The sequence below is a fragment of the Cottoperca gobio genome, chromosome 9 (genome assembly GCF_900634415.1).
Source record: "Cottoperca gobio chromosome 9, fCotGob3.1, whole genome shotgun sequence".
NCBI lineage: Eukaryota > Metazoa > Chordata > Actinopteri > Perciformes > Bovichtidae > Cottoperca > Cottoperca gobio.
Genome location: NC_041363.1, coordinates 108,480 through 128,345, shown reverse-complemented (window position 1 = coordinate 128,345; position 19,866 = coordinate 108,480). Strand labels below are relative to the sequence as shown.

The 19,866-nt window shown below is 41.9% G+C and overlaps 1 pseudogene; it reads right to left on the bottom strand.

The window, feature by feature from the left end:
* Window positions 1–393: 393 nt before the first annotated feature.
* On the bottom strand, window positions 394–10,681 carry LOC115013428 (mucin-2-like; annotated as a pseudogene).
* Window positions 10,682–19,866: the final 9,185 nt, after the last annotated feature.

The window sequence follows — 19,866 nt, the reverse complement described above, 5'->3', positions numbered from 1 at the left end:
TTCAATATCCAAAATCAGTCCCAGGGACAATATACAGCAAGAACAACACATAAAAGGTCACTTTTTATGTATTAAAAATAATGACTGGTCTATGATTTAATTTTTGTATGTTCCTTTTGGTGTTAAGTGAGTGTCGATAGTTGAAGAATCACCCATATAAAATGTCCCCAGAATAACAATGTTATTTACTATCTTTTTATTTTTATCAAATGTATTTATTTACACGTTAATTACTTGCATTGGCAACCTCCATGCAGACTTTGTCATAATAACAACAATGAAGGTAAAATACAATTTTAATAAATGTGTTATTCTAATTGTTAAAAAAAGAAAACACACAAATTACAGCAAAACACAAATAAAATAAATTAAAAGTTGTGAATAAAAGTGAAATTAGTTTAAATCTTTATTAATTCGTGGAGACAACAAGAGAATACAGGTGAAGAGTTTTATTACTTTAAATCAGATATATATTTATTTTAAACATTTAAAATTTTACTTCCTGCAGCTGAATTATCATAAACATGTCATTTGTATTGTTTATTCTGCAGTTTGTCAGCAGGTGGTGCTGTTTCCTCGTCTTTATCTTTATATGCATTTCCTCTCCATTAATTACAGTTTTAACCTTTTCAGTCACAACAAACACACAAAAAAACTGTAAAAAAAAAGTACAAAAAACACAACAACTCAGTGTGACTCCATGGTAACCGTTTGTCTGTATGATGTCACCAGTCTTCACCAATCAGAACGCAGGGCTGAGGGGAGACGTTCAGCCAATCAGAGAGTAGGAGACACACCGATGATTCGAAGTGTTTGTCCAATCAGAAGCTTCATCCGTGTCCTGACAGGAAGTGTTTGTCTTCATCTGACCGATAAAAAGCACATTTTGGGACGGAGGGTATACGAAGCAAAAAACAAAAATACAACTGCAATTAAAAATAAAAACATTAATATCTGAAGTTTCTGTTTATATAAATCCATACGTTAAAGGAAATAACAGGTGTAATGACATCATTAATGTTCAGCCCTCTGTGATGTCATCAGTGGGTGGAGCAGAGCAGGCCAAGGGTCAGCAGGTACAGGTGTGATGTCAGAGAGGAGGAGGAGCCCTCAGAGTCGTCCTGGCAACCGCCCTTCTTCAGACAGACTCTCTTCTCACAGAACACACCTGCACAAACGACATCATTAGTGATATCATCACACACCTGAGCTGTGACATCATCCAGGTGAGTGTTTACCTGTGAAGCTGTCTGGACAGATGCAGCGCTGCAGGTCAACACAGGTTCCTCCATTCTGACAAATCAAGCGCTCCTCGTCACACACGTTCACTGGGAGGGGGGGGGGGCTATTAATAACATTTAAAATTATATTATTTAAACATTAACATCAGGTGCTTCTGTGTACCTGTGCAGACACCTCCTCTCCAGGTGTATCCAGGTAGGCAGGCGTCACAGCGCCGCCCTGTGGCTCCAGCTCGACACTGACAGAGACCGGAGTCTGAGCAGTGAGGAGACACGCTGCGCTGCAGGTCGCAGCCGCACTCTGGGGTGGGGTGGGGTTATATTCAGTAATACTGTGCACTTTGTTATTTTTCTGTTTTGACAACACTTTCTTGAAACATTCAAGCCAACAAAGCCTCTGTCTGTCTGTCTGTCTGTCTGTCTCTCTGTGTCTGTCTCTCTGCCTCTCTGTTGCTGTCCCTCTCTGTCTGTCTCTCTCTCTGTCTGTGTCTGTGTCTGTCTCTCTCTCTCTCTCTGTCTCTCTCTCTCTCTGTCTGTCTCTCTGTCTCTATGTCTTTGTGTGTCTTTCTGTGTGTGCCGCTCTGTATCTCTCTGTCTGTCTCTGTCTGTCTCTCTCTCTCTCTCTCTCTCTCTCTGTCGCTGTCTCTCTCTCTCTCTCTGTCGCTGTCTCTCTCTCTCTCTCTCTGTCGCTGTCTCTCTCTCTCTGTCGCTGTCTCTCTGTCTCTCTGTCGCTGTCTCTCTGTCTCTCTGTCGCTGTCTCTCTGTCGCTGTCTCTCTCTCTCTCTCTCTCTGTCGCTGTCTCTGTGTCTGTCTCGCTGTCTCTGTCGCTGTCTCTCTCTGTCTGTGTCTTTGTGTGTCTGTCTCTGTGTCTGTCTCTCTGTGTCTCTGTATGTGTGTTTCTGTGTGTGCCGCTCTGTATCTCTCTGTCTCTCTGTGTCTCTGTGTTACTGACCCACACACACGTCCTGGTGGTCCAGCTGCAGTGAGGTGTTCCTGTAGTGTCCCAGTCTGCAGAACTGGCAGCTCTGTCCTCGTGTGTTGTGTTTGCAGCTCACACATGTGACCACGTTGATGAAGTCGATGTAGCTGCAGCGGTTAGAGTGAGCGTTACACTCGCAGTCTGAGGGAGAAACACACACACACACACACCTGGAGATGAAGCCTTGGTGCTCCGATGCTGGTTGCTGATCGTTGCCCAATCGGATCAGTGTGATGACGCTCACACAGCAGCGCCCACTTCACAGTGTGGAGGAAATTAAACATACAGCACACAGACAGGTGTCAGACAGACAGGTGGAGTAAAGAGGAAAGGTCTCTTTAGAGGAGAGTGGTCTGTTTACAGGGGAGAGGTCCTTTTGTCAGAGGTGGTCTTACCCTGGAAGGTGACGTAGGCGATTTTGGACAGCTGACTGAACTTTGGTCCTCCTGGAATCAGAATCTTCTGGGTTGCTTTGGACACAGAACCAGGATTGTAACCATGGCAACAGGCACTAACCAATCAGTGCTCAGCTACTGACCTTATCTTTCACTTCATATTGTCATCAACGTTCACTAATTTTAATTTACGTACATTACTTCAATAATCAAACTAATGCCAAAACATAACCAAGTAGGTTTCTGCGTTTGTGCTTTGTTTTGTTTAAATGTACAACGTTAATGGAACAAAATAACAAAAATAATGTAATAATGTAATAACATAATTATGTGGGAGACAGGGTTAGACCAACAGGTCTGTGTATCAGAAGTACTGTTAGTACTACTAATACTAATACTACTACCGATATTAATACTAATACTAATACCAATACTATCACTAATACTAATACTAGTAATAATACTAATACTAGCGCTACTACTAATACTAATACTGTAACTAATAGTAATACTACTCGCGATACTAATACTAGTAATAATACTAATACAGGCACTACTACTACTACTAATACTAGCACTAATACTAATACTATCTCTAATACTAATACTAATAATAATACTATCACTAATACAAATACTTGTAATAATACTAATACTAGTACTAATACTATGACTAATACTATTACTACTACTAATAATAATAATAATATCACTAATACAAATACTAGTAATAATACTAATGCTAATACTGTCACTAATGCTATCACTAATACTTTCACTAATACTTAGACCAGCACTACTACTAATACTATGACTAATACTAATACTATGACTAATAATAATAATAATAATACTAATAATAATACTTTCACTAATACTAATACTTATACTAATACTTATACTAATACATAAACTAATACTAGTACTGTTGTTACTAAAGCCAGCGTTGTACCTTTTTTTTCGTTGCCTTTTTTATCTTTCTCCCTTCCATATTTTGTTTCCTTTTTTGTTTCCTCTTCGGCCTCAGTGACTGTCAGGTTAACAGAGAAGGAATAGTGTGAAATATGTATAAAAATACGGACCGCAGAGCCTAATGAGTGTGATGGACCTGATTTCCTTTATGAAAATATGTGCACTGACATGATAACTGCTTCATGTCAATAATCTACCACAATGGACAATGTTTTAGTGATATAGAAGTCATGTTATCTTTTGTGGTGATTCATCATCCACATGTATTCACACTCAGGAATGCCACAATATTTTGCTAAAGGCTTTGGAGACAACATATAAGTTGTACTTTTTCTTACGTCTCTTTTGTCAAGCTGCTTTTTCTAAGATCAAGAAAAAAACTCAAACTCAACTAAGATGTAAAAGTAAATCTCTGAATGTTTAGCCAGTGTTCTTAAACATATTGTACACTGTATTTGTGTCGCTCATTTTGTACCTTTGTCCTCTTTTTGCTCTCCTGTCTTCTCTTGTTTAGAGTCTTTCTTTTCATCTGACTCGGAATATCCTACTGGTTCACCGGCAGCTGAATCCTCTCCAGAAGACTTTCCTTCCCTCCGAGCTGTGGAAAGATCTACTGCTTGAGGAAAACCCGGTCTATAATCTGGACCAGGCCTTGTACTATCTGGTGGAGGGGTTTCAGGTGAAGGTGATTCCATTCCACCTTTTCCAACCTCCTCTGCATCTAGTTCTGCTGAGACAGAATCAAGTCCAGATTCGACTGAATTTGATCCAGGTACATCAAACGATCCACGGAAGTCATCTGTAATGTTCCCAGGATCACCGGCAGGCAACGGTCCAGAATCTGGTCCAGGGATAGGGAAGCTGAAGTCCACACGGGCCAAGTCACCAGCTGGGCCAGACGGTTCTATGGTGGTGGAGCTTGTTTCGAGTGCAGCATCCCCTCCTCCTACAGAGGGAGGCAACAAGGAATCTACAGGAGCGTCGGGAGGGGGTAAATCCGGAGTTGGTAAGTCTGGAGAAGGTACATCACCTGAAGGTACATCCGCAGGAGGTACATCTGAAGGAGGTACATCTGCAGGAGGTACATCTTCAGAAGGAACATCCGGAAAAGGTACATCTATCAGAATATCTGGAGTCCTAGAGGAGGGCGCTTCTGAAGGAATATCCGGAAGAAGTATATCAGGAATAGGTACATCTGTAGGAGGTAGATCAGGAGAAGGTAGATCAGGAGGTGGTAGATCAGGAGGAGCTGCATCTATCAGAATATCTGGAGTCCTAGAGGGGGGCTCATCTGGAGGAACATTCGGAGAAGGAACATCCGGAGGAGGTACATCAAGAGATGGTACATCAGGACGTACATCAGGAGGAGGTGCATCTATCGGAATATCTGGAGTCCCAGAGGAGGGAGCTTCTGGAGAAACATTTGGAGAAAGAGTATCTAGAGGAGGTACATCAAGAGATGCCAAATCAGGAGGTAAATCAGGAGCTACATCAACAGATGTTACTTTTGGAGGTGGTACATCAGGAGATACATCAGACGGTCGTTCATCCGGAAGAGATACATCAAAAGGCGGTACATCAGGAGATACATCAGGAGGTACATCAAGAGATGGTACATCAGGAGGTACATCAGACGGTGGTTCATCAGGAAGTAGTACATCAGAAGGCGGTACATCAGGAGGTACATCAAGAGGTACATCAGGAGGTGGTACATCAGGAGGTACATCAAACGATGATACATCAGGAGGTACATCAAACGATGATACATCAGGAGGAGGTACATCAGGAGGTACATCAAGAGGAACATCAGGAGGAGGTACATCAGGAGAAGTCTTGTCAGCTCCTGCTCGTGCAGTAGGTGGAGCATCTCCAGCCACCCCAGTGGATGCAGTACCTCCAGATGAAGCCTTGTCACTGGCTGTGGTTATTTCTGGGATTATCGTTGTTGTGGTTGATGGTGCTCCGGTTGATGTTGTTGTCCCATCACCAGGTAACGTAGTACTAATCCCAGAGAGGGTGAAGTCTGTGTTGTCTGGTGAGGAAGTGGAGTCAGAGGGCGGAGTCACTGGGTCAGAAATAGACACCTCAGAGTCAGTACTGCCGGCCTGGATAGTGGGGCTGTTGGTACTGGTGTAACTGGTGGGACTGGAGGGGCTAATACTGTTACTGGGAGTTGTGGGATCTTTGTACAGAGCGTCTCCTGTCTCCAGAGCTTTGTCCGCTGAAGGCCCTGCTGTACTGCTAAAGTCTGGAAACGCATCAGAGTCGGTAGTACTAACAGTAGTAAAAACTGTAGTACCAGTGTCAACTGGTGCAGTAGTAGAAGCTACACCAACTTCAGGAAAGTCCCCAGTATCACTTCTACTAATGAAGTAAGTTGTGGGAATCGTATCAGTCGTGATAGTAAGAACACTGTCCGTGTCAAACACAGTGGGTAGTATCACAACTAGTACTTGTTTCTGCAGTACTCCATGTGTCAGTAATAGTATAACTGCTAGTACTTGTTTCGGCAGTACTCCATGTGTCAGTAGTAGTATCACTACTAGTACCTGTTTCTGCAATACTCCATGTGTCAGTGGTAGTATCACTACTAGTACTTGTTTCTGCAGTACTCCATGTGTCAGTGGTAGTATCACCGCTAGTACTTGTTTCTGCAGCACTCAATGTATCAGTAGTAGTGTCCCTATTAGTACTTGTTTCTGCAGTACTCCACGTGCCAGTAATAGTATACTGCTAGTACTTGTTTCTGCAGTACTCCATGTGTCAGTGGTAGTATCACTACTAGTACCTGTTTCTTCTGCAGTACTCCATGTTTCAGTGGTAGTATCACCGCTCGTACTTGTTTCTGCAATACTCCATGTGTCAGTGATAGTATAACTGCTAGTACTTGTTTCTGCAGTACTCCATGTGTCAGTGGAAGTAGAAGTACTGGCTGTAATTGTGACAGTTGGACTCACTATGCTTGTAGAAGCTGCATCAGAAGTAAATGTATACATAAATATAGTTGTAAAACTGTCTGTAGTTGTAGTAAGGTCAGTAGTGGTAAAACTCTCAGGAGGGGTAGTAGCATCAGGTACAGTAGCGCCAGTCGTAGTAGTGTCAGTAGTTATAATACTGTCAGTGGTAGTACTATCAGTAGGGGTGGGACTAGTAGTCGTGTCAGTCACTCCATCAGACGGTCTATCAGTTGCTGCTGAGTTAGAGTCACCAGCCGCTGTCAGAGAAGAAGAGTTACGTCTCTTTAGTGAATCTCAGCTTTCTGTTCTTGACAGATACTGACTGAACTCTCTGCAGACAATAAAACACTGCACGCTTTTCATTTGACTGAAATATGAATAGAGGGAAATGAGGAATCCCAGAAACCTCACCCAGACCCTCGGTCCAGCAGCAGACTCCAATATAAATGATATGTCTTCAATAAGAATTCATTATAAACAAGTCAGCCAGATTTTTTTAAAGTTCTTGTTGGATTGTGTAAGGTCACAATCAGACAGAACGCTTTTTAGCAGCGTAGTTACCTCGTTCTGAACAGAAAACAGCCTGGAGGTAAATGAGTACAGTACTTGAGAAGTTGTTTTCTTCATTTATACTGTATTATTAACCATTAGGTATCATACAGCAGTAAAACTACTACTCTATGACATTAAACCGCGATATCTTGTTAGCTGCACACCCTCTTCTGAACCTCATCCTGAACGTTGCATCACATTACAGTTAATTTAGCTGACGCTTTTCTCCAAATCGACAATAAGTGCAAAACAATCATGAGGATACAACTCCGAACAGCAAGAATCTTGCATGAACTTTAACTTCTTAAGTGCAGAACATACAGAAACAATAGAATACGAATTCAACCGTTAGCTACAAATAGCCAAACCAATGTAAGTGCAACATACAAAGAACATAATTATTATTATTATTTTTTTTTTTTTTAACATCCTCCTGTACCTGTTCCTCTTGAACCCCCTCCCAAACCCCCAGAAACTCATACAGTCCAAACACAATCTATATTTTTGTAGTAAACTCATCATTTACACCTGTGTGTAGAAACTTACATACTTAATTTATTTTGGAGCCCACTGCTGCCATCAGTAGTTCAACAGTAAGTTCTGATCTGCAGAGAGCTTTACTGGACTCAAAGCTCTCAAATGTTTCTGTAACCAAATCCACAAACTGCTGAGCAAATCCACATTTCCACATTTTCACACATTTATTATTTTATTTTTTTACAGAAAGAAGATGAACTTTCAGATGCTTAAGAAGCTCAATATCAACTTTCTAAATAGAGACTTTGTATTTCTCCAGAGTCATGTGGATTCAGCTCAGTTACAGATTCTTCTATTTCTTCTATTGCCTACTCTATTATTACTTGGATCACTGTTGCATCTTGTAGGATCTAAAAACAAAAGGGATCATGCTTTTAAAGTTTCTGAAGCACTCATTACTCTGTTGTCTAAAGGCTCTATAGTGATTTAAGACTAAGTGACCTGCAGGTTAAACAGACTGACACAGATTAAACACACACCATCTGTTAGTGTTATCAGATTAACGTTGAGACCTTCCTCCCAGAATGCACTCTGATATTTAACTGACCCATTCATATGATAGACCAATCAGAGCGAGTATGTGATGATGTAATACAACTAATCAGTGTTGACGTTAATTTTAACTCCACCTGATATAAATATATATATATAAAATAGCACATTGAAACTCACCTGGTAAACAGATAATAATATTTATTATAATATATTTTTGTATTTTATTTTATTTTACTGTATTGTTATTGTATTTATGTATGTTGAAGTTGTGTTGTTTATTAATCTTGGTTTTTTTTTTAATCCCATGTGGTGAAAGGTTTAGGGATAGGCTATATTTATAATTTTCCTTTAGTGTTGCAGTGAAAGGTGAATGTTAATTAAGAAATAATAATATGTAAGAGTTGTACTTTCCATGATGCAAAACTGACCAGAAAGCAGAGATGGGGGAGGGAATGAAATGAAACACACAGGTGAGCAGACAGACAGGTAAATAGGTAAACAGTACTCACTGGCTGCCGTTTCTGCTGCTTCACCTGAATAATATACAACAGAAATACATACGGGTGTTCAGGTACATACAGGTGTTGGGTGTGTTCCGGTACATACAGGTGTTGGCGGTGTTCAGGTATGTACAGGTGTTGGGTGTGTTCAGGTACGTACAGGTGTTGGCGGTGTGTTCAGGTACGTACGGGTGTTGGCGGTGTGTGTTCAGGTACGTACAGGTGTTGGCAGTGCCTTTCGGCAACGGCAGGTATGATCCCGGTCTCCAGCTGCGGGATTCGAACCCTCGGCTGCAGCGCTGACAGTCCTGTCCACTTGTGTTGTGGTCGCATTCACACTGCAGCGTTGCATCACGTAACACACACTGAGACGCATGCAGATTACACTTACACCTGCAGGAAACACACCAAGCACACACAAGTTCTGCTTTACATTACATTCCTCAAACAAAGCTGCTGGTTAATGGGTGTAGCTGCTTTTTAGTGGGCGAAGCTGCTCGTTACATTACAGGTCATTCGTTAGTGCCGTAGCTGCTGGTTAGTGGGTGTAGCTGCTCATTAGTGGGTGTAGCTGCTCGTTAATGGGCGTACCTGGCAGGTACATCAATGTTAGAAATAGCGTAGAAGTATTTGAGCAGGTTGTCTCTCTGGACGTAGGTTCCTCCCAGCGCCGGTCGGAGGAGTCGCAGGCGGAGGTTGGTGAAGGTGAAGAAGTCTCTCAGACCCTTCATGGTCTCCATCCGGGTGTACAGGGCGTCCATGTTGATCAACTTTGGACCTGCAAACACCCGAACCGAGCGCGCACCTCAAACACCACAACCCTCTCCTCCTATTGGTCGAACACAGACTGTTATATAGCTCATATATAAATATTAATATTATGAACCAATAGCTCTGCAGCTAAACTGTCAACCTTCAGGTTGGTTTGGTGGAGTTTGTACTACTAGTGGCAGAATCTGGACATTTAGCTGTTTTACCATTCATCAATTTTAGTTAGCTAACTATTTAACTGTATATTCTTATTATTAATTTACATTCTCTGCTTACTTGACTCAACATGCACCCTGTGATGAGTGTCGAAGTATTTAAATATAACATATAAACTCAGGTATGTATAGTTTACACCTGTGTACACACCTCGCTGTACACTGTGCATCTTTAGTGTACTCACCTTTGCTCCGACCCAGCGCGAGTACTGCTCGGTACAGATGACCCGGGTTAAATACTCGGCGCTAAATCAGAGACCCGTTTAGGAGACATCCCGAATGCCTCCAGACAGTCGTCAGCGTAGTACTGATACGGCTGCCACGTCACACCTGAAACACAAACACCGGCCGTATTATCTGCACAGATTATTTTTGTTGCTGCTGTTTATATTCCATACTGTTTTGTTTTGTCTTTTTTTCTCACGTAACATTAATGGACTGCAACTGCATGTCCTAGTGCAGCCCTGTGCTGCTGAATCATGTTTCCGTTTGTAGTCCGAGGACTATTGACCAATCACGTTTGAGCAGGCTTTGGTTGCTTGCAGGTAACAGAGAGGCGGAACCCATCGGCTCTTGTCTGACGATGATTAACTTTTTATTAGCATCAAAATAAACTGTTGGCTGAGTGTAAACTGGCTTCTTGTGTCGATGTCGTCTCTCAACTCCTGGAGTTGCTAATAGGACCGTAAACAATGAGCGGCGCAGGGAACAGGAAGTCTGTGCCGGATATCCGCTCGCTACAATGGAACCGGGATGGAGTTTGATTGGCTGACCCCCCCGCACATCCCCTCACGGACCAATCACCTTTGTCCATAGATTTCTCCAGCACCATGCTGGTTGGTCGACCGTACTCGAAGGTGACCACGATGTCATCCACCACCTCCAGACTCTTGTTCCACGACAGAGTGATGTTGGCCAATAGGGGCTCAGGAAACCTAGACCATGTGACTGTCTGCCAGTAGGTGATGACCCCCCCCGCTCCCTGTCGCCCATCAACTGAGGGGGTGAGACAGGTCGGGGCTGGAGGCGTCGCACTCATCGCTGCACAGGTACGGGTTCTCCTGCATGACAACAACAAACAAACAATAAACAAAGAACAAAAGAACAAACAAACGAGGGCAGGTGTCATTTTATTTCAAAGTGCTAAAATATATATTTTTAAATATAATTTGTTATTTATTATTGATTTCAATAACCTAATAATGTTGAATGTAGTATCTTCAGACGTGTGATTATATTAAACAGCTCACACAGCTGTGTGAAACTGGAACAAACTACACATTCACCAGAAGTTCTGAGGAAAGAAACGTTCTTTATGATTATATTTGTGCTGCTAACGTGTTTAACGTATTGTGCAGTTATAGATACCTTTATAAACATATTTTACTGTATCTTGATCTATTATTTGATTTAATCATGTACCATTGTTGTCTCTGTTGTATTTTTTATGTAGTTTATTCTGTGCACATCTACTACAGTCTGTCCTGGGGGAGATCCTCCTCGGTTTCTCACTGAGACAACATTCCCCTGTTATTGAGGGTTTTTTGGGAGGCTTTGTTTCTCCTCTGCAAGGCTTTAAGGACAGAGGGAGTTGTACGCTGTACAGTCTGTAAAGCCTCCTTAGGTTAATATGTAATTAGTGATATTCGGCTTTATAAATAAAAATAATAATTTAAAAGGAGGAAATGTTATTTAAAGCGTGCAGGACGTACGTCACGGGGGCGTCTTACGTTAATGGGAGTTAACGGGAATATTAATGTTCAGTAGCCGTGTAAATAGATGAGTAGGAATATTGTTTGTTGAAGAGCAGATTGAATTTTTTGTCCATGTACACACAGTCAGTGATCTTATAAAACCTGTGAGTTATATCTGCTATAAATGTTAAATATCTGTGCTCAGTTATTGATTTCAGTAGTTTACTGAGTGTCCCCCAAACATCCTGCGCACTGTGTGAAGGATTAACTGAGAAGTTAATCTGATCTGCGTTAGAGGTTAAACCTTTATCTTCAACCGCAGCCGCCAACTGTCACACTGCAACAACCCCTAACCACTGTAGATTATACTCTAAACACGTTTCTATATAACTTTATACTCTAAACACGTTTATATATAACTTTATGCGCTAAATACGTTTATGTTTATATAACTTTTAAAATAGAAATGGAGGGTTTTGAATCCTCTTTTAAAGGGCCTACGAAATGATAAACATGATTGTACTGATGCTAGTAAATGCTATTTGTGGTGTAAAATGATGTGTTATTTATGACACAATGATCGCAGTATTTAATAAATCATGATTTAGTATGTCGACCACCGATGTTTACACTGCCGTCGCTATTTTGATGTTTGCTTAACGGATGCCGAACTCTGACCTTTCGACTGACAACTTCCAAATTTGATCCAATCGGAGCTTCCATCCATTTATCATGGCACCATCATAAGCCCATGAGTGCAACTTTGATAAGGAAGGTGCCATCCCTCTTCGTTTGTTTACGAAGCAGGGAGCAGCAGCAAGCACCCAGACTCGCGGGGACTTCGCGTACCGTGTAGCCTTTTTATCAATAATATTATAATATCTCGCAATTGGAACGCCTGGTGTTATTCTTAGAAAAACCCTGTCTACTAAGTTCAAGTTTTTTATCCCTTTTATCTGACATGTGAAAACCTGAGCTTGATACACCTGGTGCTATGTTTTTTTGTGTTTTCCAGTCCATACCTACCAGCTTGTACCTATCTTCAGACAAATCTTTTCAACAACAAACTTCATCGAGTGTATTTTCTTCCAATTTAGTATATTCTACCACTATTACTCAGTGCCAGAAGCAACGTGGAAGTGATTATTTCGCTGTTTTTTGCAAACATAAGAAGTTTCTCTCTTTTGAATAGACCCAAACCATGTATCATCTGGTAACAACTGGTTGAAGAGCAGGCTTCATTTACTTTGGTGTTGTCTGTAGGTATTTTCAGGTAATCCCCCCCCCCCCTGTAGATGTTCAATGTGGAGATGTAGGGTGTGATGGCCTAATGGTCAAGTGGTACGGCTTCCAAACAGAACCCAGATGGTTGGAGCCACCATGTCCCCTGAGCAGTACTTAACCCTGAGTTGCTCCAGGGAACTGTCCCTGTACTTAGGTTCAATGTAGTGGCTCTGGATAAAGCGTCTGCTAATGACCTGTCAATATAGGTGTCTGCCCTCAGAACCAAACTTGGACTTGTCAACTGGAGAGAGTTGATAGCTGAAGGCTCTATCTCCCATTGTAAACTCTTAGAGACTCTAGAAACCACAGTAACCCCTGGCATCTGGGAGCGCTAATGCTCTATTGGTTTATAAGGTACGTATGAGATCTTTAGATATGCTGGAGCCTGACCCTTAATTGATTTGTAAGTCAGAGAAGGATTTTGACTTATATTCTATTTTACCCAGGAGCCAGTGCCAGAGCAGCGTAATACAGAGTAGATGATCCCGTTCCTTGTTCGTGTCATGTGCGTCCAGCATCTGGGATAATAATAACCTGATCAAGATAACGTTTGAGATTCCTTACGGTGGTGCTGGAGGCCAAGTTAAGCCCCCAGAGTTATTATGCTCATTACCAAATGTGTTTCACGACGTTTTGTGCCAAGAACATAAAATACTGTCTGTGTTTAATCTAAAAAAAGTAGGACATCCACTTTTTATATCCTTAAGTGGCATTTATATATTTATAATGGTATATTTATATAAACGTTATTTATATTTATAAGCATTTGTGTGTGTGCATCCGCTGTGGGCCACGGCATCTGTCCCCTCATACGAGGTTTCCCGGTTAAAGGGGCGCTGAAGGATCACATGGATGTTTCTGGGTCCCTCATAGTTCGGCAGTTTCTGGTCTGAGCAGAGACCACTGTGTAACAAATCTTCCTGGAAGGTGATCAGCCAGCACGGTCAAGACCCGATCCTGGAGCAGTGTCGGCTCAAGTGGTCAGTGTCAGCATTACTAATACTCATATACATTAATATAGCATGATAATTTCAATATGAATGATAATGATGATCATAACGATTATAAGTATCTAATACATTCATAATAATAATATGTGTGTCTCTCTGTACTCCCTTTTGAAGTTGAAGCTGTCTGTACAGGTGCACACCTCAAAGAGGTCCAGGGGGGGGGGGTGAGGGGGGGAGCTGAAAGTCTGGATGCTAAAATCCTCCTCAATCCACACGTAGATCAAAACTCGCCTGGCGGACCGGCTTTATTTTAAAAAGGCCGATACAGGATCTAAACCGATATAATGAAATCACTGTCTTTTAGAAATAATAATGTTAGTGATAGACATGGGTGGTGATGGGTTTCCCTGTAGTTCACTGTAAGTCGTAATAATACTGTTAATTAAAGAGTAAAGTTATGAATACTAACGATGTCTGTCAGGTGGTACAACATGAGGTGGATTAACGTCGCGACCAATCGACTGTTAACGAAGTCTCTGACATCGTCGGGTGTGTGTGTGTGTGTGTGTGTGTGTGTGTGTGTGTGTGTGTGTGTGTGTGTGTGTGTGTGTGTGGTGTGTGTCCTGTGTCTTGTTGTCTGTGTCTGTGTCTGGTATAGCTTTCACTTGTGTTTGTTTCAGGACGGTGACTGCCTGTTTTTGTTCAGAAGAGTTCCACAGACTGAAGTTTCCAGAGTTCCTCACTGAGCATCTAATCATACGGAGGTTGGTAGTACTGCATTCTGTACGTTATAATATCACTTCCATAAAACATCACGAGGTAAACTGTTTTCTCACTTCCTGTGTTGCAGGATCATCGACTTCCTGAACGAGGCGTTTTTTCTCCTCTGCTGTCAGCGAAGCTGATGAGGTGCATGAGGAGATTGATGCGGCAGCATGTCAGTATTCGGCAAGCAGGCAGGAGGCGCAGCATGCGTCTACCTGCTTTCGGACATCATGTCTCTCACAGGACGACTTCCTGGAGCTGGACAAACCGGACCGCTTACCTCCTGCCAATCAACGCCCTGACAGGGCCCGCCCCTTCTCCAATCTGATAGCCTGTTCAGTGGATGAAATTGAACAAACGAGATCCTGGACCGGAATTGGATTTTACTGAGCTTTTATTTGAAGGTCCGGATGTTGATATTATAAACTTTCTAATCAAAACTGTCATATTTGTGTTGAGCAGCACAGAATATCTTTAATGAAGTCCTGAAATGGAGCTTTAAGAGAGCTCAGTATGTATTTCAATCTCATTTAAGACTAATAATAATAAGAATAATAATGATAAATATTCAGGATTACAGTTAAACCACTCTTAATTTGACAATATAATCAAACATTAATTTTCATGAAAGGATTATTTATTGGATTAAAATATATTTGTGTAATATATAGATAGTGTGCAAACACGTGACAAAACTGTGTGACGTCTGCGTGCGACGCCATGTGGATGTTACAATCACCAATGGCTTCTAAAGCGAAACAAACCAATACAACTCTGACTTCTTCAAATATTGTGACTCTCTGTAGTCCTCTGTCAAGGCAAGATTTAGATTCATTACCGCCGTTGAATAATCCGGATTTGTGAACTACCTTGTTCTAACAACGTTCGTGGTCACCAATCGCACCAATTAAGGCGTACAAGACTAGATGCTTCTAAGTCTTGTTTCTGCTGGTTGGTAGTCTTTTCTTACTCAAACCACTGAAAGATGACAGGGTGCTCTTCCATGCCCGTGTAGATCCTCTCAAAGGCTCGAGATGCACGCTCAGCCGCGGTTTGTGAGTGAAAGAGCGGGCGATGTTCCTGCCGCACACTGTGATTGTATGGCTGGAGTAAGAGAAGCATGTTTCTTCCACCTTGGTGCTTTGCTCTCAAGTGAATAGTCTCAAGAATAGCCAAACAAAAACATGCCACGAAGAAAAGCAATGGCATCACATGTAAGGAAAGTTGCCTTATTTACTCAGTCAGCGATATGGAAAGTAAGGTCTTACAGGTGTCGCGGGTATAATCATAAGGCACAAATGTTTACGTAACATTGAAAACATAATGCTTTAGCATGATGCTCTTACCAGATATAAGTGGACTCCACCACCGGTGGAATTGTGTCTTCTTCTTCTGTTAAAAAAAACCCTCACGAGTTATGTTTGCTACCAGCTGACGGCGTTCGGTAGACAAGCAACTCATCCCTCATTTTGTGATCGTTGTTTTTTGATGACTTGAGAAATCGTAAAGACCGTTTCTCTGGGTCACGAGTAGCGTTATGACCACAAACTTATCACTGTCGCACAAGATTGGCATTTTCCTTTTCTTTCAATCTTAACGTTAAACAACTACAAAGAAAATTACTAAGCGTTGTGCATTGCAATGCAAAGCAACATCACATTGAACGGGCGCCGTCCAACATGGCTTGAGTTTACTGGTTGGACTTAAGCGTGACGTCACATGCACCTATCTATTCAGAGCTAACCCAAATGTAATATTTGTATTATGAATCAATATGTTAATGTACAGTTAACAGAAAGCAGTTTAGATATAAAACATTTCAGTTTTCACGATCACAATGCGATCGCGCATCAATTATAAAGAAATGTAAATTGAATGGACTGCATTTATAAAGTGCTGTTCCAATCTTTGGATCACTCAGAGTGCTTTCCACACATGTTAGCATTCCATTCAGAGTCAGGGAAACACTTCGTCGTGTCTGATGGGCCACAAGCGCTCCTTGTGGTGCAGTGCTTGTGGGTAAGTGTAGTCATCGTGGCAGTGATGCCGGCAATGCTGCTCGTCCTCTTCATGAATGTTTGGGACAAACTGCAGTCCTCGCGCCGCTCTCTCGATGGTTTCTATGGGAACCAGGAAACGCTCCAACTAATCTTCTCATCGATTGGTTCATTTGGTACACATAGGACGGGCGAAGCTCCACCTCCCCGCCCTCCGCTGCTTCCGGATCAACACCTGAGGAGACAAACAATAGCTTAGCTCAATCATCACAGGGTGGACTAATCAGCTTTTAGTTAGTTTTCAGAGTGGCGTCTGCTACTTTTAGCTTCGTTATAGTTTTTATTTTTATATGGCTGGTTTAATAGTCCATCTGATTGGTCATTCGACATTCTAGGTTTCTTTAAACTGCTTTTCTGATGGTTATCTGGGGAAGTTTATTAAGAGATCTCATATTATAACATCCAACTATTCTCCTCATAGGTTCTGTGAGATAGTAAATAATGCTCTGCCAGTAACCTTTCTTTATCTTTTGAGATTGCCGGAAGAAACGTCTGCTCCAGACTGCCTGGATTTATTTCACGTGCGGACGCGACATGTCATGTAAAGAAAGCTTGATCCATATATCATTTATAATATCTAGAGTATCAGTACACTTTTATTTTATCTTAGAGCCTTTTTTATACCGTTGTATTTATATTTTTATTTCTATTCTTTAATTTTGTATATTTCATGAATTGTATTTATTATTTCATTTTTTATATATTTTCTTTTATATAATAATATTTTTTATATATTTTCAGTTTAGGATTTGAAGAACATTGTTTTTATTCGTTGGTAACGCGTGTATGTTGTCACTCACCTTAAGAATTGCGTCGGCATCGGCAACGTGGTCGGCCTAAGACTTGATATCGTACGTAAAGTTTCCCGTCAGCCTCTCCTGAACGTACACACAACACACGCATCACGAGTCACCCTGTAGCCAAGCGTGCTCATACACACCACAGAATAAGAATCGACGTTACTGGGCAGGTAGAGTGGCCCGGTGCAACGTCGAGTTCAGGTGACTTGGGTCAGAGAGCGCACAGTTTCTCCAGATTGTTCCACCAGACGTTTTCTCTGGTTCAGGTTAGGGTTCTGCACACACACACAACACGCTACATCACTGGTATTTACATATCACATATACTACAATATAGATTATATGTAAATACATTTTGATCATTAAATTTTTTTCAAAGTACTTTTGTCTTTAATGCTTCAAATATGGAAATGTGCTGTTTTCCATTATATTAAAGTGGTGTTGTGTGTGTGTGGTAACCTGGGGTTGTGTGTGTGTGATGTATAACCTGTGGGGCGACTTGCTCAGGAGAAGTGTCCTCCATGGGCTTTCTGGCTCCACTTGTGATTGGCTGCAGCAGCCCAGGTGACCTCTGTCGCAGCCACTCCCCCTGTAGTCAGCGTTATTAGAACCGGTGGAAGACGTGCACGCTGGGGGGGTAAAGTTTAATAAAGATTTTTAAGGGTTACAAGACAGTAAAAATTAAGTCTTGTAACTACCTGTCGGCCTCTTTGAAGTCGCAGTAACTTTTCTCCTGTCTGACGGGCCGTTTCAAGTGAGGCGGGGTTTATCCTCTCTATTACCCAGGATGCAAGTGGCGTGTGTCGCGGTTCGTAGGAGGTGTTTAGTACTCTCCTGGTCTGATGTTGGCCAATGAAGGGAAGGCCAATACTTCATCAGCCTCCGGACCCACCTGGACTCACTGCTGAACCACATATTGATATCTGCAGCGAAACACACTGAAATACCTAGCATATATAAATTCACAACACGTCTATACAACACCCTCACCACTCAACGTCGCTCGGACGCCTCCACTCTCGTTAACCTTCCAGCCGTCATCACCGGGATTTTGGCTCATAGTTTCCGCAGACCTTCGGGTCTCTGCTCTCCTCTTCCCCGCCTGCGACGCTCCGCAGGCGGCGCGCTGTCGGCTCCCAGTCCGCGCCTCCGACACCAAGGTCGCTCCGGTCCTACACCACAAACAAGCCTCATCTTCTTCCGGTGGATCATTGCTCGATAACGCTCTCTGATACGGCCCCCCTCATCTTCTTCCCTGAGCTTTTTTCTCTTTTCTGAATATTTCTCGTGTAATAACAGATGAGCTTCATACATATCTATAAATACATCTTACTATCCTTTTTCTATTTTGCTGAACCCGAGGTAGTGACAGTAATTATAGTACATTTACTCAAAGACTGGCACTTTAGTAATTTGTGGAACTTGTACTAAGTGCAAAACATTAGTATACTTTAACAGATCACTTTATTTATACAAATAGAAACAAATATATAATAATAAAAATGATGAATGTATTATTACAGTAATTGCGTTACACTTTATTTCATCAATAATATAATACAAAAATAAATATATATATATCATATGACGACTTTTACTTTAAATATTTTTTGGATTATAATGCTTTTATATTTTTACTGCACTGCAACATCTGAATCTTTCTTCTTTAAAACCTACTAAACAAACTATTACTTTTTATATTCTCTGAATCTAAGTTTCTTTTTAATATATTTCCTACGGACCATTTTGGGCTGGAACTTGGGAGAAGAAAGTAAATGATTTAGAGAAATGTTTTGATATGTTTATATTTCTACATTCTGTGATTAAAACTTCCTGATAGTGCTATCGGAATCTTCTTTAATAATATACAATTTCTGTTATTCTTATTAAAAGCAGTCATAGGAAATCATCACTTCCCTCACAGCCGACAAAAAATTGTTTTAAAAGAAAAATATTTAATATCCTTGTGTTTTCCACAAAAAATATTAATTAATTGGTACTTATAACTGGCACAATTCTCCCTCCAAACTACAAAACTTTTAATGTGATTATGTCAATTTGTTGCATTTTTTAGTTTAAATATTGTTGTGATGGGTGACATTGTGTCCCTAACCCTACACACCAAAGTCGGTTATCCGAGCCAATACTGTGGGCGTAAGGTAATAAGAGCCAGCGGTGCTGCTCCAACCTCCCGCATAGTTCTCGGCTCCTTCCCCCAGCAGAGAGGTGACGTTCCACGTCCCCAGAGTCCAGCCTCTGCTGCCCGGGTCTGGTCCTTCGAGGTCCCTGACCATCACTGCCACCTCGTGTGACGCGGTCAACTCGCACCCGACCCCAGTGGTTTTTTTCCATTAGTGTTGGGCCCACAGATGGCTGGATGGGAGGCACCGATCGTAGCTTCTTCGGGCTGTGCCCGACCGGGAGCTCCGTGCAAACCCAGCCACCATGCGCTCGCGGTCGGGCCCCTCCCTCTGGGCCTGGCTCCAGACTGGGGCCCTCGGGGCTTCCTTCGGGCAGGTCTCTCCTTTCCTTTCCCTTTTCGTTCCATGAATGTTTTTCTTTGAACATTATTAGTCTTTGGCCCTCACCTAGGACCCAATTTGCCTTAGCGGTAACACCTACCACAGGAGCACTAGACTCTCTTCTAGCATACCACACCCACCCGGCTCTCAGCGTTCATATGACACTCCCCCTCCAAACCT